A 23,261-nucleotide genomic window follows, 5' to 3' on the forward strand; every position below is an offset into this window, starting at 1 on the left:
TGGATTTTAGTCCAATATTTTTAGCTTCTACACATGTCCACCACATATGGTAATATGATCCTGGGGTCTGATGACATTTCCAACATTTCTCCGATTTATTCTTGAACATTCTGGCTATTCTCATCGGGGGTAGATGCCACCTGTAAAACATCTTATACAAATTTTCCTTATATGCTGTAGACATTGTCATTTTATAGTTTTGTAACCATAATTTTTGCCATTTTTCTAAATCAATCCCATGCCCAAAATTTTCCCCCCATGCTAACATTGTCTCTTTAACTTGTTCTTCTTCCAATTTTACCTCTAGAAAGTATCCGTATAATTTTTTAATCACATACTCATCCGAACCCATTAAAATCTTATCCAAGTTAGTCATAACATTGTAAATACCTTCTTGTTTAATATCTTCTTCATATTTAGAATGTATTTGCCAATAAGAAAACCAATCCATCTGAAAACCTTGTTCTTCCATTTCCTGTTTCGACTTAAGTTCACCCTTTTCATTCATTAATTAACTATATCTAGCAATTTGATCTTTCAAACAATGCAGAGGATGGAACAGCAAATATTCAAAATAGATGAAAAAGTTGAGAGCACACAACAAATGATGGTGAAATATGATGAGAGGTTGCAAAAGCTTGAGAAAACAGAGGAGCAAAAAGAATAAAAAAAATAAAGATATAGATAACAGATTGGGAGAAGTTGAACGGGATTGGAGTGGATTAATTGGATGGGAGATGGATAAACCAGATTTTTTCCTAAGATTTCAAAATGTGGAAGAAGAAAAAGGAGAGAATTTGGCGGAAATAATGATTGGAATCTTGGCCGAGGCATTAGAAACTACCAAAGAGAAGATGATGGACCAGGTCGATGAGATATATCAAGTCTACATGAAGTATGCAATGCGGAATAAGCTACCATGAGAAGTTCATATAAGATTTACTAAGAAATCAATTAAAACACAAATATTGCAAATTGCCAGAGAAAAAACGTTGAAGTATAAGGAGAAAGAAATTGCGGTTTTGAAACAAATACCCAGAAGAGTGAGAGAGATGCGGAGAGAATATCAATTTTTGACCAAAGTATTGCTGCAAAAAGGTGTGAGTTACAGATGGCTGGTACCAGAGGGTCTTATATTAATGTGGCAATTTCAAATATATAGAATTGATACAATAGACAAGACAAGAGCATTTTATATTGATTTCCTTAAAGAGAAAGAAACAGAAATGGAATTTCAATCAACAGTTGTTCCAATACAACTTCAAGAAGAGGAATTGGCAATGATGGAAAAAGTAGAAGGGGCAGTAAGAGGGGCTGTGGAACAAAAAGAATAGAGGGAATTAAGATCAACTAGAGCAACAAAGCCTACATATAAAGAATGAATATGGAAGAATGGAAATTAATTTCAATAAATATAAATGGACTTAATTCGGCAGTAAAAAGAAGAAAGATATTCCACAAATTAGAGAAATTAAAATGTGACATAGTTTGCCTGCAAGAAGTACATATTAAAAAACAACATGAACATGTACATTCTAAATTAGGGAAAATCTTTACATCATTGCCACAATGTACAAAAAGAGGAGTCGTTTTATACATTAAAAATACAATACCAGCCGAGCAAGTATATGTGGATGATGAAGGAAGAATTTTGGTGGAGATTATGGACAATAATAAGAAAATCCTCTTAGTAGTAATATATGCCCCAAATAATAATCAAAGTGACTTTTACAGAAAATTGCATGCGAAAATAATAGAAATGGAGTATGATAACATTTGCATGATGGGATATTTTAATGGTATAATAGACGGCGACGTGGACTATAAAATATAGCAGAAAGATATTACCGAAATCTTTCTTTAAGATGATTGAGGAAATAAATCTAAAAGATATATGGAGAGATAGAAATAGTAAAAATCAACAATACACTTTTTACTCGGATAGACATACATCTTGGTCGAGGTTAGATATGACATGGGCAACATCGGAACTGACCTTGAATATATATCAAATTGAGATAGAAACAAGTACATGGCAGATCATAATCCAGTGACGTGAAATGGAAAGGACAAAAAAGGAAATTTAGATGGACTTTAAATAATACTATATTAAAAGAAAAAGATTTTGTACAAAAAATGGAGAGAGACCTGGCATTCTTCTTTAAGGAGAATCGGAAAGAAGACACTTCGACACAAAATCTTTGGGATACAATGAAGGCCTATGCCAGAGGAGTGATAATAGACTGTACAAGAAAGAGAAATGTGAAGAAAAGGCAAACACAGAAAACTTTACAAGAGGATTATAAGAGATTTGAAAAAGAGCTTCAGAAATGTCCTTATAAAAAAGATCATAAAGTGAAACTGGGCATGATAAAACATAAAATGGATCTACTGGAAAAAGAAGAATTAGCTCAAAAAATTAGAAGTTCTAAACAGAATTATTTTGAGAATGCAAATAAATCAGGAAAATGGTTAGCATATAAATTGAAAAAAGAGAGAGAATCAAAGAAAATAACACAATTAATTAATGACCAGGGTCAAAGTAAATTTGGAAATATAGAAAAGAAAAAAATTATACAGGATTTTTATAGACAATTGTACAAGAAAGAAAAGATAGAGGAGGAAGAAGTGATACGATATCTTCAAAATGCAAACTTACCCAGGATCCCCAAAGAAGTTGAGGAGATGTTAGGAAATATAACAATGATGGAATTAAATGAAGCAATTAAGAAACAAAAAAATGGAGGGACTTCCGGCGGTGACGTAGGGCTGTGGCGGCGCAGGAGAGAAGCGCTCTCTTTCTGTTGCCGGTTTTCTGAGCTTTTGGTGCCTTTTCTGGTAAAGACCGATCCTGGAGAGATTGGGAATAAAGAGGGGAAACTTCGGGGGAGGCGAAGAGAGGTGTGATCTCCCGCCATACTGAGAAGATCCCTCAATCCAGGCTCAGGAAGAAGCTAGCTGGCGTGGCGAGTGCAGCTGGCCCGGAGGCCCGACGAGCCGATTGAGACCATCGGGAGCGGAGGAGTGAGTACAGTGCAAGACTGCCGAGGGTGAGCAGAAAGCGAGGATTGTTATTTTGGAGTAATTTGGCGCAAAATCGAGGAGGAAATATTTTTCCGGAGGAGCAGCACGGAAAGAGAAGATCTCAGAGCGTAAAGGGGCGGCAACTGAAGAGGCGAGCAGAAAGGAAGAGGACGAGACATAGACAAGCAGAGAAAGACTTTAAAATAGCGAAGACGAAGGAGAGGAGAAGTGGATTTAAAGTGCAGAGATTTAAAGATTTAAAGAAAACGAACATTCTTTGTATCCTCCTTTTTTTTGGCTGCTCTAACGGAAGGAAAGAGGTAGTTTGGCAAAGAAAAAAACTGTGGACTGTGACTGTGCAGATTGGAGATCGCCATATTGAAAAAGTTTTCAATTACAAATTTTTCCCCCTTTTCCCCCCCTCCTCCCTAATCCCCCCTCGCCACCCCATCCCCCCTATGACTTCTTCAAAATAAAAACCTAATACATAACAGATTATATAATATTTTAGCATCCCCTTACTCCCCCCTCCAAATACTGACCCTTACTTCTATTAATATTATTAAGATTCTATTAAGATTATTAATATTATTACTTCCCCCTCTTACCAAACACTTCAAAATAACATTCCATTATAACACTATATGATAACTTCTGATTTAACATAGTAATATTATTATAACTCCCAATTTATCGATAGTCTGCCCTTTTTTTTTCCTTCCCCATACTTATATCTGTATATTAATATAACATTTCAAAACAACCTTCCACTTTAAGACTATATAATAAATCCTACTTTAACATTTAATCTTTTGCGTATATTAATATAACATTTCAAAGCAGCCTTCCCCATGAATTCTAGTTTTACATTTGTTCTACTCTATCCATTTCCTCCACTCCCATATACATGTCTCTTAAGCATCCCTTTTTTTTAATCTATACAATCAATACACTAGCCTGTCTCCACCCACTTTCCTACAAGATTACCATGCACAACAATTCTTAATATCTTTATTCTTTTGCCCATCCTACTAAAAAAATATTCCCTTATATAAACAAAATCAATGACTTTAAACTTATAATCCATATAATATCTTTTTTGATGTCTTTCCACTGGATTGCTGACTCCATCATCCAGATTAGGGTAACATAACATCCCAGTTGCAACAGAGTATTCAAAATCCTCAGTTATCATCTGCCCCCATCAATGATGAATATCTTCACATATATATAAAAAAAAGAAAACAACCACCCGAGTGACTTTATAATTGTAATCCATATCTGTAATAGTGGCTTTCTTCAGGATTATTAATTCCCATTCTCATAATGGGGTAACATCCAGATCTTCTGCATGCCCCAGCATAACTCTCTTGCCTTATAGCTCAGCATTAATATAATACGTTAATCAATAAAAAAAAAACAACCCAAAAATAGATAATTCCAATCCAACAATTCATAGGCCCTTTTCACATCCCAAAATTACAGCATTGCAGCGGTCTGTCACTCTCCTCAGGATGATATCAACCACTACTTCACCTCATCCGTCTTTTCATATATTCAGTCATGTATTTTTTCAAAGTAACTGGCTTTACTGTTGCATAGTTTAGAAATTTTTATTTTTGTAAGACCTGTTTCTTTTTTTCCTTTCTTTTTGTGGGTTGGTTCTCCAGCCTGATTTCCTTCCTGCCAGTTGTGTATCAACTGGTCGATTTTCATTCTGTTTTATAACTTGATCCTGTTGGTTTTGTTTTTGTGACTCATATTTCTTTTCTGTAAGTTGTATATCAATTGATTGGTTTCCATGGTTATCTGTAACTTGGCGAGTCATCATGTTAGAATCCAATGCCACTTCTCTCTTATTTATAAATAATCCATCTGAAGTATCTGAAGAATCCAAAGGCAATTCATCTGCAAAGGCCTCTGTAACTCGATATTTTTCCTTTATTTCTAGCTCCTTCTGCTTATCTTGTGTTGTGCATAAAGATGTTAAGTTCATTTTTAAAATTTTATGATAAAATCCTTCCGTTTTTTCAACAGTATTTAATTGATATCTTTCTCCTTGATATCTCAATATTATACCAACTGGAATATTCCATCTGAATAGGATACTTCTTTTTTTCAGCTCTGCCACCAAGAAGCCAAATTTCTTTCTTTCCAATAATATCTTAGGTGGGAGCTCTTTATAAATCCAAATCTTTCTTCCAAAAAATTGCAAAATAGACTTAAAGGATTTCTGCACAATAGTATTTCTTATATCTTTATCTGTAAAATAAATCACCACGTCTCTAGGCAATTGCCTTTGCTTTGCAATCCAGGAGTTTATTCTGTAAACTCTGTCAATCCTACAAAGTACCTCCTCAGGTTGAACCTTTAAAATCCCAGCCAGAACTTCAGAAGATATTTTTCTTAAATCCTCTCTGTTGTTTTCCTGTAATCCTCTCAGTCTGATCGCATATTGAGTAAAATTATATTGCATCAATAAAACTTCCTTTTCAATACGTTGCTGTATATTTTCTACATTACAATCAGCTTCCATTTCAGGTTTTTCTTCTAAACTATTGTCTTGAGTATTTATCAAATCATTCTCTATTTTTTCTATTTTATTTTCCAAATTGTCTTCAATTTCCTCCACTTTGGACTCTAATAGATTAGTATTTGTATCCAGCCTGATCATAAATTCTGAGAAACCATTAGCCGTTTTTAAAATCTTTCGATGCAAAATATCAAACTTTAATTGTACCAATTCTTTAGTTTCCTGCTTAAATTTCTCAAAGTTCTGATTCATAATCTCATCCCTTCTTACAATCTCCTCCAAAAGAAATTCAATTATATTAAAATCAGTTTTCTGAGACTGTAAGTTAAGAACTTGTTCATATAATTTGTGGATGGGGGAGTCCCCCCCCCCTGCTTGTTTGTCCAGCTTTATAAGCCTAAATGCCATATTTCCACACAGGCAAACTTTTTAGAAAAGAAAGAAAAAAAAAACCCAAGCCTCTTTCCAAACAGGATCAGTATCAAATCAAGTCTCCAGGAAGGAGAAAACACAAAAGTGGAGCTTTTTCTTCAAATGTAGCCAGGAGCATTTATTCCGCTACTTTGTAGCTTAATAAGAAACGGAAGGACTTTCCCTTTTCAGCTTCCCTGCTCCAGTTTCGGCAGTCGCCATTTTAAAAGATCTTTTTTACTTTATTGAATATCCTTTGCGAAATAAGTATTAATACTTGCAATTTAGGGTCCAGATCCAGATCCAGATCTCGTCCTCTTTGATTAATCCGTTAGTTATCTTAAAAAGCCTGTCTTCGTAGCCTTGCTCTGCAAAAAGGCAGAGGTCTCCCAACGCCTGGAGCAAACGGCGAGTGCTATAGGGAGCGTCATCCGCTCACCCCCAGGAGTAAAAAAAAAACTCTGGGGGCTACGGAGAACTCTACCTACACTCACCTGCTCTCTCTCACATTTCCTCCTGGAAATGGAGTTTTTCGAGCCGCCTTTCCGCTGTATAGGCGGCTCTTTACAGGCGAAGGGGCTGGCGGTCCCGAGGGACCGTCTGGTGGCTACGAAGAGCAAACCGGAAGCCGGAGATCGCCATATTGAAACAGGGAAAGATCTCAACGTAAAAAAGAAATGAGTTGCACCTCTCTTTTGTTGAAAATACGATGAAAAAGACTCATAGAAGTCATAGAAAACTGAAATATATTGCTTCTATACAATCCTCTTTTCTTTAAACATAGATAATTGCTATTGCTATTGCTATTTATTGGAATCGATTAAGAAATATAGTGATATTTGTTGTTTATTAATAAATAAATTAGTATATAGTATATAACAAACTAGGATTTACAATAATTGTAGTGCTATAGAAGTAAGTAGTAATTGATTTGTAACAGTATATATATATAAAAAAACATATTCATGATTTTATGTAATTTAAGTAGTATAATTATTAATTATTATCTATTGAACTAAACATTAAGCAGTAAGAATTGATTAATTGAATAAGTCTGTGATTATCTAAATTATATATTTATATATATCTATATTTATATCTATATTTATACTAACTACTTAGATTAATTTATATTAATATCTATATTGTAATATCTATATTATATTTAAATTTATATTTTTATTGCATTTTTACAAAGTATTTTATAAGAGATAATTAATCAGTTAAAGGAACTTTACTTAAAGAAAACAGATAAAGTGAATGAGAGATTATTGAATTGAATCTTTATAAGGGAAAAGGAAAGAAAGAAATTAGACAAAAGTTGGATGGTGATTTGGGAGAAAGTTGATAAAATACTGGTGGAACAATATAGAATTCTGAAAGAGATGACGAGTACTACTACGACAACGTTGAAGACAGCGAAGAAAATGACATCAATTTAGCTGGACCATCGGCCTCACCAGTATCACAGAAAACCCTGGAGGGAATGTTCGCACCAGAGAAACAACCCAGTACACCCAGTTTGCCAACAATGCAAGCTACTTTAATGACAATCCAAGAGACAATGGTTAAAATGCAAGAATGCATGACCAGAAACCATGAACAATCTAGAAAAGATATGGATGAGGTAAAGAGGGAAGTTAAGAATGACATTCAAAAGATCGATGAAAAAATGGATCTGATTCAAGAAATTATTCAAAGAAATGATCAAAAGATAAAAGAAATAGAACAAAAAACTGAATTGACAGAAGAAAAGTTGGAAGCATTGGACACAAAAATGATGGGATTAAATAAAGAGCTCAAGAACACAGTAGCCCAACTGGAAATGGAAAAAGCGGCATCCTTTCTGCATTTCCAAAATGTAGCTGAAGAAAGAGAAGAAGATTTGACGATGATAATGGCGGAGATGATAGCTGAGGCTCTCCAAAGAGAAAGGGAAGAAATAATAAATGAATTAGATGAAGTGTAGTGGGTTCACACAAATTATGCCCGACAACACAAACTTCCACGGGAGGTACACATAAGATTCGTAAGAAGAAAGGTGAGGGATATTGTGTACAAAATAACAAAGGATGAACCTATGCTTTACAAGAACAAAGAAATAATAACTTTGAAACAAATTCCCAAAAGGATAAGAGACTTGCGAAAAGACTACTGGTTCCTGGCCACGTTGCTAAACAGGAGATGGACGACACCCGAAGGAATGTTGGTAATGTGGCAGGGAAGGAAAATAAAGGTGGATTCGCAGAGTAAAGCAAGGGAACTATACAATCAAATGATGGGCAGCGAGATAACAAATGACAGCAAAGAGGAGGGAGGAAGAAATATCAAAGGAAAACAGAGACAGGAACGTGAAAGAACCCCACCACAGGGAGGAAAAGAGGAGGAAGGAGAGACTCAGGAGAAAGGAGGAGTACAAACAAGAGGGGGGGAAAGGAACTAGAAGAAACAAAGAAGAAACAACAGGAAAGTCAGTAAGATATGGAAAGAACCCTAAGAATTCTATCAGTAAATGTAAACGGTCTCAACTCACCATCTAAACGACACCAAATTTTCAAAAAGATTCTGAAACAAAAATCTGATATAGTATGCCTCCAGGAGGTACACATAAGAAAACAAGATATAAATTATGTACAATATAAGAAATTAGGAATAGCATATTCATCGCTGGCAGAAGAGAAAAAAAGAGGAGTAGTGGTATATATCAAGGAAGGGATAGATAGTAATATAAGATATACAGATACTGAAGGTAGAATTGTGATGATAGAGTTAAAATTTGACTTCAAAGATACATTATTGGTTGTAATATATGCACCAAATAGTAAACAATTAGAATTCTATAAAAAAGTGCATGAGAAAATTATAGATCAAAAAATGGAAAATGTATGTCTAATTGGAGATTTTAATGCCATTTCGGATGTAAAAAAAGATTATAAATGTGACCAGCAAAATAAAAATAAGAAAAACATATTACCCAGAACCTTTACAGATATGGTCGAAGAGCTAAATATAATAGATAGTTGGAGGTTTTACAACCCCGAAACTAAAAACTTTACATATTATTTGAATCCACACAAGTCTTGGTCCAGGTTAGACATGGCATGGGTATCTGGTATGTTAATGAGAGAGATAGAAACCGTAGAAATTTTATCAAATGATTAGGTCGATCACAACCCATTAATGATGACGTGGAAGGGGCACCAGAGAAAGAAAAATAGATGGACAATGAATTTACAGGTAATAAAAGAGAAAGAATATAAGAAGTATATGGAAAAAGAATTAGAATTGTTCTATAAGGAAAATACAAAACAATACACCTCCCTACAAAATTTATGGGACACTACTAAGTCTTCTGTAAGAGGCCTTACAATAGCGTATAACGCAAAAAGGAGAAAAGAGAGAGAAAAAGAATATAATAAAATATGAGATGAAATTCAAAATTGGGAACATAAACTGCAAGGAAAACCAGGGGACGAAGAAATAAGGGTGAAGTGGATAGTGGCAAAACATAAGCTCAATATATTAGAGCAAGGGAAATACGCACTGAATTTGAAATATATAAGGCAGAATCATTTTGAATACGCAAACAAACCAGGGAGGTGGTTGGCGTACAGGCTAAGGAAGGAAAGGGAAAAAAGAACAATTCAGAAACTACAAGATGATGAGGGGAAGATCCAACAAAGCATAGAGAAGAAAAAGGAAATAATACTACAATATTATCAAAAGCTTTATGAGAAGGACATAGTAACAACAGAAGAAATTGAACAGTATTTAAAAGGAGAGGGAGTACAAATATTAACAGAGGAGGAAAAAGAATTATTAAATAGGGAGATTACGATGGGTAAATTAAAAGAAGCATTGAAGAGACAGAAAAATAATAAAACTCCGGGGACCGATGGTTTACCAACAGAGTTTTACAAAACATTTGGAGAATTATTGAATGGAATATTATTAGAAGTATATAATGAAGCCCTGTTGGAAGCAAAACTACCAAACACATGGAAGGAAGCGTACATCTCCCTAATACCAAAAGAAGGGGCAGATGCCACATTAATAAAAAATTATAGGCCGATTTCTTTGTTGAATACCGATTACAAGATTTTAATGAATATAATCGCTAATAGAATGAAAAAAATATTACATAATAAAATACATCAGGATCAAAACGGTTTCTTGCCCACAAGACAAATAAAAAATAATTTAAGGATGGTAATGGATGTTTTAGAGTATTATGAAGTGCATTCAGAAAGACAGGTGGCCCTGATCTTTCTGGATGCACAAAAAGCGTTTGACCAAGTAAACTGGCAATTTATGAAAGAACAAATTAAATGTATGAATTTCGGCGATAAATTTACGAAAATGATATCATCAATATACCAGGATCAAAAAGCATGTATATTGGTAAATGGGGATCCAACAGGTTTTTTTGGAATAAATAAAGGAGTAAGGCAGAGATGTCTGCTGTCCCCCTTGCTTTTCATTTTAACGCTAGAAAACCTGCTAATTAGAATTAGGGCAAATAAAGAGATACAAGGACTAAAGATTAAGAGAGAGTAGTACAAGGTCCAAGCTTTTGTGGACGACCTTGTCTTCTTTATAGAAGACCCAATAGAAACAACCCCCAAGTTAATAAAAGAAATTGAAAAATTTGGAAAAGTAGCAGGCCTAAAAATCAACAAAGAAAAAACAAATATGATAATAAAAAATATGACAACAAAACAAGTAGAGCAATTAGTAAATGACTCACAACTACAGGCAGTTAAAAAAGTGAAATATCGAGGGATTCATTTGACGGCTAGAACAGCAACAATAAAACAGGACAATTATGAACCCTTGGTCCAGAAAATCAAAGAAGACCTGGATAAATGGGAGAAACTAAAGTTGTCTTTGCTGGGGAGGATAGCAGTGGTAAAATCAAACATACTTCCAAGGCTCCTTTATTTATTCCAAATGATTCCAATAAAATTGGATAAGAAATTTTTTGACAATTTGAATAAAATAACTACAAAATTTGTGTGGGAGGAGAAAAAATTGAGAATAAAATTAAATATATTACAAGATGATAAAATTAGAGGCAGTTTCGGTTTTCCAGCCTGGCAAAAATATTACAAGGCTGCCAGTTTACTATGGATCAAGGAATGGATAACTCTGGATAATCAAAGACTGTTAAATCTGGAAGGACATGACCTAATGAAGGGATGACATGCCTTTATTTGGAACTCCGGAAACAAGACATATAAACATTTTAACAACCATACCATTAGGAAATCTTTAATTAGTACATGGCAACAAATTCAACGCAAACATTATATGAAAATTCCCGGTTGGTTGTCGACAATAGAAGCAATCACCCACCCCAATATATTATCAAAACAAAAAATATTACGATACAGAGAAATATTAGATACACAGGGTAAATTAAAAACTAGGGAAGAATTGAAAGAACAAGGAATAGCAATAGACTGGTGGCCCTATTTACAAATAAAAAGAAGACACTGGAAAGATCAGGAGGAGGGGGGAATAGATTTGAAACAAAACAGATTAGATAAATTATTAGAATCTAAAGAAGGAAAATTAATTTCGAAAATTTATAAATACTTACTTGAATATGATTTGGCAGAAGAATTAGTTAAAGGGCAGATGATAGCGTGGGCGAGAAACATTGGGCACAGCATACAGCTAGAAGAATGGGAAAGAGTGTGGGAAACTAACTACAACATGACAAAATCGGTAGCCTACAAAGAAAATCATTATAAAATGTGGTATCGATGGCATCTGGCCCCTGCAAAATTAGCGAAAATGTACCCAAATGTAGATCCGACCTGTTGGAAGTGCAGAAAAACACAGGGAACTTTTTACCATGCTTGGTGGCTCTGCCCGGTAATTAAGAAATATTGGAACAAGGTAAGGATATGGATAAGAGAAATAACAGATTATGAAATTGAATTAGAACCTGAGATTTTTCTATTAGGCATGATCAAAAAGAACATCCGAAATGACATAAAATACCTAATGCTTCATATAATCACGGCGGCAAGATTAGCGCTAGCACAATTTTGGAAAAGCGATCGATTGCCAACGGACCAGGAACTAATACAAAAAATATATACATGCGCAGAAATGGACAAACTAACTTTAGAGTTACAGGATAAGGAGGACTCTAAATATTATGCAATATGGAATAGATGGTACCAATGGATAAACCAGAGGAAAGGAAATGGTTAGAGATGAAATTTAGAAGAAATTAATATAATAAAAAACAGCACTGTCAGAGGGATAGAATATGGAATATCTTACTGTATGTTTGTATATATGTACATATAATACACATAATATATGTATATAGAATAATGGAAATTAGTCAAATAGGTGAAGTTTATGTACTGTATATGTAAATTTGTTTCTTGATTGAGAGAAACATGTATGTTTTAAATGTCTTTTTTAATAATAAAGTTTTGTTTTAAAAAAAAAAAGAAACAAAAAAATGGAAAAGCACCAGGGCCAGATGGTTTACCAGCGGAATTCTATAGGACATTGCAGGAATCACTAAGTCTCCCATTACTAGAAGTTATGAATGAAGTTATGATAAAGAAGAAAATACCCCAATCGTGTTCTGAGGCTTACATCACATTGATACCGAAGGAGGATACAGACCCACAACAAATCAAAAACTATAGACCAATTTCCCTGCTAAATTCTGATTATAAAATCTTCGCTTCAATACTGGCAGAAAGACTTAAAAGATATTTAAATAACTTTATACACTCAGTTCAAAATGGATTTCTGCCTAAAAGACAAATTAGAGACAATATGAGAATAATTCTGGACACTTTGGAATATTATGAAGCACATCCGGAAAAGCAAATGGCTTTGATATTTTTAGACGCGCAGAAAGCTTTTGACAACGTAAATTGGAGTTTCATGTTGCTTCAAATGGAGCAGATGGGTTTTGGAAGAAAATTTATTCAAGAAATTGATGCTATATATCATAAACAAACAGCAAAGGTAATGATAAATGGAGAATTGACAGATTCCATTGAGGTAAAAAAAGGCACTGGACAAGGCTGTCCACTATCACCCTTGTTGTTTATACTAACCTTAGAAGTGCTAAATAGATGTATAAGAGAAGAAAAAGATACAAAAGGAATGAAAATTCGAAAAGAAGAATATAAATTGCAAGCACTTGCTGATGACCTAGTTTTTATCCTTGAAGATCCACTAACATCAATAACTACAATGATAGATAAAATTGGAGAATTTGGGAAGGTGGCCGGTTTGAAAATTAATAAAGACAAAAGGAAAATATTGACCAAAAATATGTTGATAAAGCAGAAAGAAGAGTTGGCGGGTATTTCAAAAATGCAGGTCACAAATAAAGTTAAATATTTGGGGATATATCTGACAGCAAGATGTAGCACACTTAAAGAAAATAATTACAATAAACTTAAACAACAGATAGGGATAGATTTAGCAAAATGGGAAAATCTACAGCTTTTTTTGATTGGAAGAATATCTACTATCAAGATGAATATCTTGCCCAGAATTTTATATCTATTCCAGAAAATTCCAATTAGACTGGGGAAAGATTTTTTTGAAGAATTGAATAAAATGGTGCTAAAATATATTTGGCAGAGAAAGAAGGTGAGGATAAAATTAAAATTGTTACAAGATTCTAGAATGAGAGGGGGTTTTGGACTACCCAGTTGGGAACTTTACTACCAGGCAACAAGTTTGATGTGGATTAAAGAATGGATAACATTAAGGAATACTAGATTATTGAATTTAGAAGGTCATGACTTGTTGATGGGGTGGCATGCTTATTTATGGTATAAGGGAATAAAAATACAGGGGTATTTTAGAAGACATCATATACGGGAGGCATTATTGTTGAATTGGGAGAAGATTAAAAAACAGCATTATTTGAAAATCCCAGTCTGGGTCTCAACGATTGAAGCCTTTACATATTCTGTAATATTTAGAAGAGAACAAATTGCTAGAAATAGTGAATTAATGGATGAAAAGGATGAACTTAAGTCGAAAGAGGAAATGTGAGGTGCCTCTCCTTCTCTGTCCCTACAGGACAGATCTGGTCTGAAGACCCCCCGACAGTGGTTTGTCAGTCTGGAATTTCTTTTTTTTTTTTTTAAACAAACTTTATTCGTATTTAAAAAAAAGACATTTAAAACAATTATAAGAAAAACTGAACAAGTTTTTCTTAATCAAACACACAAATTACAAGTACATATACTATACATATATAGTGCTCAACTTCATCTATCAACTACTTTCTAATGTTATATATACATATATATATATATACGCACAGTGACTTATTTCCTTCTATATCTCTCTGACAGTGCAGTTGTTTATTTTCATTAATTTCTCCTAACTTTCATCTCTAAGCATTCCCTCTCTCTGACTTATCCACTGGTACCAGCTGTTCCATATTTTAAAGTATTTTGAATCTTCCTTATCCTGTAATTTTAGGGTTAATTTATCCATCTCTGCGCATACATAGATTTTCTGTATTACTTCCTGATCAGTTGGCAAACGGTCTATTTTCCAGAGTTGTGCCAACGCTAATCTTGCCGCTGTTATAATGTGGAGTATTAGGTATTTTGTATCCTTCCTAATATTCTTATTGATCATGCCGAGTAAAAAGACTTCAGGTGTTAATTCAATTTCGTGATTTGTTATCTCTAATATCCATGTTTTTATTTTGTTCCAATATTTTTTGATTTTTGGGCAAAGCCACCAAGCATGGTAAAAAGTTCCCTGCGCTTTTTTACATTTCCAGCAAGCTGGGTTCACATTTGGATACATTTTTGCTAACCTTGCGGGTGGCAGATACCATCGGTACCACATTTTATAATGATTTTCTTTGTATGATACCGATTTTGTCATTCTATAGTTATCTTCCCATACTCTTTCCCAATCTTCTAATTGTATATTATGCCCTATGTTCCTCGCCCAGGCTATCATCTGCCCTTTGACCAACTCTTCTGCCAAATCGAATTCGAGTAAATATTTGTAGATTTTTGAAATTAATTTCCCTTCTTTTGATTCTAATAGTTTGTCTAATCGATTTTGTTTTAAATCTATTCCTTCTTCCTCTTGGTCTTTTCTGTATCTTACTTTTATTTGCGAGTAGGGCCACCAGTCTATTCCTATTCCTTGTTCTTTGAGCTCTTCCCTAGTTTTCAATTTCCCCTGAACATCTACTATTTCTCTGTATCTTAGAATCTTTTGTTTTGATAATATGTTGGGGTGAGTTATTGCTTCTATAGTCAATAGCCAGCCGGGAATTTTCATGTAGTGTTTTTGTTTAATTTGTAGCCATGTGTTAATTAAAGATCTCCTAATTGTATGGTTATTAAAATGTTTATATATTTTATTTCCTGAACTCCATATAAAGGCGTGCCATCCCTTCATTAAATCATGCCCTTCTAAATTTAGCAATCTTTGATTATCTAAGGTTATCCAATCTTTAATCCATAATAAACTGGCAGCCTTGTAATATTTATCCCATGCCTGGAGTCCAAATCCACCTCTACTTTTATCATCTTGTAGTATATTCAATCTTATTCTTGATTTCTTCCCTTCCCGCACGAATTTTTTAGTTATTTTATCCAAATTATCAAAGAATTTCTTATCTAATTTTATTGGAATTGTTTGGAATAAATAAAGGAGTCTTGGCAGTATGTTTGATTTTATTGCTGCTATTTTCCCCAGTAAAGACAATTTTAGTTTCCCCCATTTTTCTAAATCTTCCTTTATTTTCTGGACTAAAGTATCATAATTGTCTTCTTTTATTGTTGTCGTTTTGGCCGTCAAATTTATCCCTAGGTATTTAACTTTTTTAACTGCCTGCAGACCGGATTCTTTTACTAATTTCTCTACTTGTTTTGTTATCATGTTTTTTGTTATCATTTTTGTCTTTTCTTTATTAATTTTTAAACCTGCTACCTTTCCAAATTTTTCAATCTCTTTTATTAATTTTGGGGTTGTTTCTAATGGGTTTTCTACGAAAAAGACAAGGTCGTCTGCAAATGCTTGGACCTTGTAATCCTCTCTCTTGATCTTTAATCCTTGAATTTCTTTATTTGCTCTAATTCTGATTAATAAATTTTCTTATTACTCCCTTATTTATTCCAAAAAAATTTGTTGGGTCACCATTCACCAAGACACATGCTTTCTGATTCTGATATATCGATGTTATCATTTTAGTGAATCTTTCTCCAAAATTCATACTTTTGATTTGTTGCTTCATAAATTGCCAGTTAACTTGGTCAAACGCTTTTTGTGCATCCAGAAAGATCAATGCTACCTGTCTCTCTGGATGCACCTCATAATATTCTAAAACATCCAATGCTATTCTTAAATTGTTTTTTATCTGCCGTCAGTCTGGAATTTCACAAGGCTCATTGGAGCCCGCTAATTCCCAAATGTCTTGCCACAAGACTTCCAGTCAAATCTGGTTTCACAAATACCTATATGGAAGGGACTTTGAATTATTTAAAGATCAAAAACCACTTCTAGGCCTCATTGTGGGGGACTGCCCCACTCCAAACATATTATTACCGCAAATCACTAGATGGATTATATTCCTAGCAGCATACAAATACTGGCTAATCCATTGGCCGGGCAAAAGCCTCAGCCATGCCGACACCCTCAACTGGTGCCCACTACCAGTAGTTCTCCTTGACCCTGCTCCAGCCACATCAGTACTCTTCATTGAGGACATTGCGTCTGGCCCTATCACATATACCAAGATAGCAAAACGTTTTGCAAAGAACAAAATTTTGTCACAAAGTGAGGAGGGGATGGCCTGTGGGATCCGGAGGAGGAATTGAAACCATTTCAAACTCATCAACATGAATTGTTGGTTCAAAAGGGGTGTCTGTTGTGGGGGGACATCTCAGGTATTAAGAAAATTGGTATTAGAAACTTTACATGTGGGGCACCCCGTCATCATCAGGATGAAGACATTAGCCAGGAGCTACGTTTGGACACCGAGCATGGACACGGACATAACAAAATGGGTCACGACATGTATACCTTGTTAGGACTCCAGACCAGCACCACCCACTGCCCCTGTACATGAATGGGAGAACCCTAAATCACCATGGTCACAGGTACACATTGATTTTGCAGGACCTGTACAGGGTCAAACATTTTTAATAATAGTGGATGCATATTCCAAATGGCTAGAAATACTTAATATGTCCACTACAATGGCCAAATCAGTCATCAGGGTGTTACGGAGGCTTTTCGCCACACACGGCCTACTGGAAATTGTAGTTTCTGATAATGGGCCCCAATTCACAGCTACCCAATTTGAAACCCTTTTGGTGGAATATGGAATCCACCACGCATTGTCAGCGCCGTTCCATCCGGCCATGAATGGTCAAGCGGAACAGATGGTGCAGTTGACCAAAGAGGCTCTAGCCAAAATGGGATCAGGGGAGATGCAAGCCAAAATCAACAAATTTCTTCTAGTGCACTATATAACCCCTAGTGCCACCACAAACCATAGCCAAGCAGAATTGCTAATGGGCCAAAAACTCAGATCACAATTAGACAGGCTACACCCCAATTACAATGCTAACATACACACAGATTCGACCTGCCAGTGCCGGTCATTCAGCATAGGGGACCTAGTATATGCCCACAACTATATAGGGGGTGCAGCCTGGGTCCCTGCAAAGGTAATCACGATTACAGATCCCTGTTCTTACGTTGAATTAGAAGATGGAAAGATATGGAGAAAGCACACCAACCAACTCTGGGGACGGTTGGGGCACTCAATACTAAGATAGCCAGAAGAAAAACCAGCCCTAATAACTAAAGTCCCTATAGAAATCAAACAACACAGAGACAGTCCATCTATTCTATACTCAACCCCGAGTTCTCAATGCATACACACCTGAAGAAGCAGGAGTCCAGCGAAGAGTTCCCAGACGCCTGGTTCCTGCGGAGTCAGCCACACCCTGAGGAAACTTCCAGGAGATTCCATTGGCTGACTACGGAGTGGCAGCAAGCCTGACTGCCCAGGCCGCCACTGCTGAAACAACTGAGCTCCGCGGGTAATGTCGCATCCACCATAGCCCCGCCTACCTGCGTGACTATGTCTAGTAACGCTGCTGATTGGGTAACGCTTTTTCCAAGGGGTGGGGTGTTGAATATGATAATGAGGAGGGAAACCTGGAGTGAAGGTTTCCCTCTGGTCCGCCTAACTGGCGGGAGAACTGGAGGTTTAAATTGATTGATTCATACTTTAGGAGGGAAATTCAAGGGATCTCAGTGGCTGAACTGTCAGACAGCTCCCTTTAAAAGAGTAAGCTGCTGGACAGCTCACTGCTCTTTTCTGCACCAGCCTACAATAAACCAGCTGTTTGTCTTAGCTGCAAGTCCTGCCTCTTCATTCGATCCACACTTAACACCTTCCATTTCCAAATGCTCCTGTTGGCACTGAGAAAGTGTAAAAAGATTTGACTATTCAAACAAGGAGGTTGAATGGAATATTTGTCCCTTCAGTGATGGAAGTTGTTTTAATTAGTGGTTGGATTGCAGCTGTTCCTAATTTTATATTGTGATTTTACAGTTTGATGTATTTATTGTATTTTATATTATTATTATGAAATAGAATGGAATCCCCATTATACTACAACTTAGAATTACCAAATTAAGATAAATTAGTGGGGTTACAGGAAACCCAGATGAAATACTCTTTTGAACAGCGTATACTAAACCAGTGTAATTTGTTTCCTCAGAATAAACTGATAAAACTTGGAAAGATTTTAAAAGAGAATTAGACAAAACCATTACATAATATACTTTTAACAGCTCTCAGGCACTGTGGTTATTTGATATCTCCAAGATCAAAGATAGAACATCTCTGAATAGTGGACAATGAAAATATTAATGAGAAGTTGCTATAAATTATAGTTCAATTTATAGACTTTTCATAGGCAAGTTTTAACTACTTTAAAAAAAATATTATTTGTTCAGTTTTATGGCAAGAATAAACATTCTTGAGGGAACGCCAGAACAAAGCCTATTGAAAGATGAAGGAGGGAGACCACCAGCAAGGAATAACATTAAAGGAGGACACGGCTGAAGAATCTGATCTCCCTTATACCATGTGGAGGACCCTGAATAGGTTGAGGGTTGGACTGCCTAAATGTAAGACCACTATGATCAAGTGTAGGCTTTATTAGCGCTATATGAATGCAGAACAGAGCTCAGCCCATCTTCTGGTATGTCGGCAATTAGCTGTACTGATAATGACTTAATAAACCACAAGAAGGTGGTTTCATTCTGGCATTCTAAAGTTTGATCAAGACATAGAAGATTATTTGTTAATTTTATTTGCTGCCTACGTCACTGTGGGGCTACTAAATAGTCCTTGTAGGTTCTTAAAATATTCTGCAATTTACATGATATTGCTACATATTTTAATTTTAGAGCCCAGAAAAAAACCAAGAGATTGTACCTTGGTTTACTAAATTTGCCTGATGGCTTTCATTTGTTTACTGTTAAACCATAATTATATAATGATGTATTTTGTGCCAATTGTGACAGAGATTGGAGGAATCATGACTCAGAGCTGCTCTTAGGAAAATGTTACTAAATGACAACACTGTGCAAAACCATCTTCAAAGATAAAGACTTTAATCATAGTTGAACCAATGTATTTCCATTTTAGTATACTCCCTCCTAAGGTCTTTAATAAAATAATATAAAGCTGTGGAAACAATTGCCCAAAACAAACACACTTGCATACATTCAGGGAATGTGCCAAAAACAATGCATTGTATAATGACAATATCATGCTAGTATGAACATGCACTTTCTAGCATTCATGCACTGCAAGATTTGACATGCCTGCTTTGATGACTATTGAAAGATGAATCACAAATGGAAAATTCATAGAGATAAGAGGCTTTCAATATTTTCCTGAGTACAAAATTATCTCACACATTTTGATTATATGATTGCTTTAAAATGACTTGCTTTATTCCTTGGGAAAATTCTGTAGAAGTACAGATGTTTTATGTGAAATTTTTCAGCATCTCCACGTATTGTTGGGAAAATTCCGGTTGGAAATCCTGGAGAGTCAATGTATAGAGAAGTGGGAGGCCTCCTGGTACTGTCCAAATGTTTTAGATTTCAATTCCCATTGGACCTAGCTAACATAAGCAGTGAAAAGGGTTATGAGAATTATAATCAAAATTCTGGAGGATCCTAGGCTGCTTCGCTTTAATATCTAAAACAGACATGTCAAACTCAGGACCCACAGGCAAGATCTAGCCCACAATGTGTTTAGATCTGGCCTGTGGAGCTGCCCTGAAAACAGTGAAGGACCAGCCCCCACCGCCTCAGCCCTGGCCCATCATAGTCAGGGGTTCCTTCTGGGCGCGCACACAGGAGGCCATGAGCACCTTCGATGCCATGGCTGCTTTTGCTCAACTGATGCTGCTTGGTGTGCTGACTGAGTCTATGCAGCCTGCGTCTTGTGCCAGATAATGGCCTGCCAGTCTTGCTGCCTGGTGTTTGGCCTTCATGCCTGACTCACCAGGTGGCTTTTCCATATGCAGCACTGAGAAGTTGCCACAGCAGCAGCAGAAGCTTGGCCACCAGTGCCTCCTTCTTTGAGTGCTTCCCTTTTACCGGGACAGCCTCTGCCACCACCCCACCTCCATGTGGGAAAGCCACGGCCACCAGCAGCTCCCCTCATCCCTTCCTGGGCATATAGAGAAAGGAAGGGAGGGAAGAAGTAAGAAAGGAAGGAAGGAAATGAAATGAGAGGAAGGAAGAAAAAGAAAGGAAGGAAGGAAGGAAGGAAAGAAGGAAGGAAGGAAGGAAGGAAGGAAGGAAGGAAGGAAGGAAGGAAGGAAGGAAGGAAGGAAATGGGAAGGAGAAGGAGAAGGAGAAGGAGAAGGAGAAGGAGAAGGAGAAGGAGGGAGGCAGGGAGATTAGAATGAGAAGGAAAGAGAAAGTTTATTAGAAGTCCTACCTTAACACTCGGCCACCAGCAGCCCAGCTGCCCTCTCGCCATCCCCTTGCTCCCTCCTCCTGGCCTCTCCTGATGATCTCCCATCCTATTGCTGAGGATGCTTTGCTTAGAAAGCCGAGTCTCCTTACATGGAGAGGGGGTGGGCTTCCCTCTGACTCACGCACATGCACCATGAGCAACCTGGCCAAGAATAGTGAGCACAGCAGCAATAGCCTCAAGGAGGCGGTAAGCAAGTTGGGCACCCCCTCAGGGAAGTGGGGTTGGGCTGGGCTGCAGAGCCCTGGTGCCCTGGGACCTAAAGGGCTGGGATGGCAACTTGCCCTCTGCTGCCCAGGGCTCCGGGCAGCCCACCGCTGTCCTGGGGTCTCTGTGTGGCCTGAGAGGGACACCAAGGCTCCTCTGGTGGACGAGGCTTTGGCACTCACCTTGGTCACCTCCACTAGAGACCTCTGGATCCCCCCTCTAAGCCTCACCTGGCCCCACACAGGAGGCAGAGGATGCCTCTGCCTCCTGTGTGGAAGCGCAGAGGATGTGGAAGCGCAGAGGATGTGGAAGCGCAGAGGATGTGGAAGCGCAGAGGAGAAAGTTTGCAGAAAGCAGTTTCCTCTGAGTCCAACTTCTGGCTTGACAGATCTCTGGAGAGGAGGAGGGCGTGGCAGGGAGTTGCATGAGGGAAGGCTGCCCCAATAAGCCTGTATCCTTACCACACACGATTGGAAATGGGGATTCCCTTTTGAGAATGGACAGCCTCCTTCGTGCAGAACTGGGGAGCACTGCTCCCCTGCCTCCTCCTCTTGCTTTCCAGAGATTTGTCAAGGCAGAAGTTGGACTCAGAGAAAGCTGCTTCCTGGAAACTTTCTCCTCCATGATTCCACACGCAGCAGCAGCATCCTCCACCTTCTGCTTTGCCAGGATGGGGCACCAGACAGGGAAATGCCAACAATGTCTGGGACTGAGGGAAGAACATCTTTGGCGCACTGCACGCACATGTGTGCGCGCACACGTACACTATTTCAAGCTTGGAGACTTTTATTCTCATCTAAGCTTGCAAACTGTCAATCATGCCTGGCCTTGGGTAAAAGTGTGTGTGTGTGTACACACATCCATGCTTGGCTGCCAGCAGTTTGGGGAGGCGAGGAGTTTGTGAGGCACCGAATTGTCCCCATGACGAGTTAGCCAGTGCAATTTGTTCCATTTATTTTATTTATTTATTAATTTAATTTGTATACCGCCCTTCTCCCAGAAGGGACTCAGGGCGGTGAACAGCCAAAATTAAAAAACATACAAATGCAAAAGTTAATATAATTAAAAGAATTAAATCATTGGCTACCCAAATTTAAAACCCCAAATCCATAAAATTTAAAATCCCAATTAAAACCATTTAGGCTAGGCCGGCTTGATGAAATAAAAACGTCTTCAGGGCTTTACGGAAGGTCCGGAGGTCCGGGATCAATCGTACTCCAGGAGGCAGCTCATTCCACAGGGCGGGTGCCCCCACAGAGAAGGCTCGCCCCCTGGGGGCCGCCAGCCGACATTGCCTGACCGACGGCACCCCGAGGAGGCCCTCTCTGTGAGAGCGTATTGGCCGGTGGGAGGTTATCGGTAGCAGCAGGCGGTCTCGCAAATACCCTGGCCCTAAGCCATGGAGTGCTTTAAAGATGAGAACCAACACCTTAAAGCGCACCCGGAAGACCACCAGGAGCCAATGCAGCTCGCGCAGGAGAGGTGTTACGTGGGAGCGCCACGTCGCTCCCATAATCACCCGCGCAGCCGCATTCTGCACCAGCTGGAGCCTCCGGGTGCTCCTCAGGGGGAGCCCCATGTAGAGAGCGTTACAGTAGTCCAGGCATGACGTAACCAAGGCATGAGTGACTGTGCACAAGGAGTCCCGATCCAGAAAGGGGCGCAACTGGCGTATCAGGCGAACCTGATAAAAAGCCCCCCTGGCCACGGCCGTCATATGCTCTTCTAAAGACAGCCGTGTGTCCAGGAGGACGCCCAAGTTGCGAGCCCCCTCTGTGGGGGTCAGTGACTCGCCCCCAATAGCCAGCGATGGCACCAGCTGGCTATACCGGGACGCCGGCATCCACAGCCACTCGGTCTTGGAAGGGTTGAGCCGAAGCCTGTTCCTCCCCATCCAGACCCGCACGGCCTCCAGACACTGGGACATCACTTCGAGGGCATCATTGGGGTGGTCTGGGGTGGAAATGTACAGCTGAGTGTCATCAGCATACAGATGGCATCGCACCCCAAAACCACGGATGATCTCACCCA

The sequence above is a fragment of the Pantherophis guttatus genome, chromosome 4 (assembly GCF_059756535.1).
Source record: "Pantherophis guttatus breed Tessera chromosome 4, ASM5975653v1, whole genome shotgun sequence".
NCBI classification, from domain to species: Eukaryota; Metazoa; Chordata; class Lepidosauria; order Squamata; family Colubridae; genus Pantherophis; species Pantherophis guttatus.